Raw genomic sequence first — 235 nt, forward strand, 5'->3', positions numbered from 1 at the left:
TTGTCTCCAAATTCTCTCAATTTGGCATAAATGCACCTGCAACGCTTTACGTTTCCTTGACGGGTTCAGGAAACTGATGTCAGCATATTCCACGCCTCTGTTTGTAAAGCGTTTGGGTGCTAAAAGTCATTGTTCATTCGGTTAACAATGGCATGTAGAGACGTACATTTTTAACAAGGACTTTCTTAGGATTTAGAAAAGAAGCAAGGTGCCATGATTTGCTGTTAAAGTCAAA

The 235-nt window shown here is 39.6% G+C and overlaps 1 pseudogene; it reads right to left on the bottom strand.

Moving 5' to 3' along the window:
- Nucleotides 1–133: 133 nt before the first annotated feature.
- Nucleotides 134–235, bottom strand: part of LOC119592349 — a 5,899-nt pseudogene continuing 5,797 nt past the window's right edge.

Source organism: Penaeus monodon, chromosome 30, assembly GCF_015228065.2.
Source record: "Penaeus monodon isolate SGIC_2016 chromosome 30, NSTDA_Pmon_1, whole genome shotgun sequence".
NCBI lineage: Eukaryota > Metazoa > Arthropoda > Malacostraca > Decapoda > Penaeidae > Penaeus > Penaeus monodon.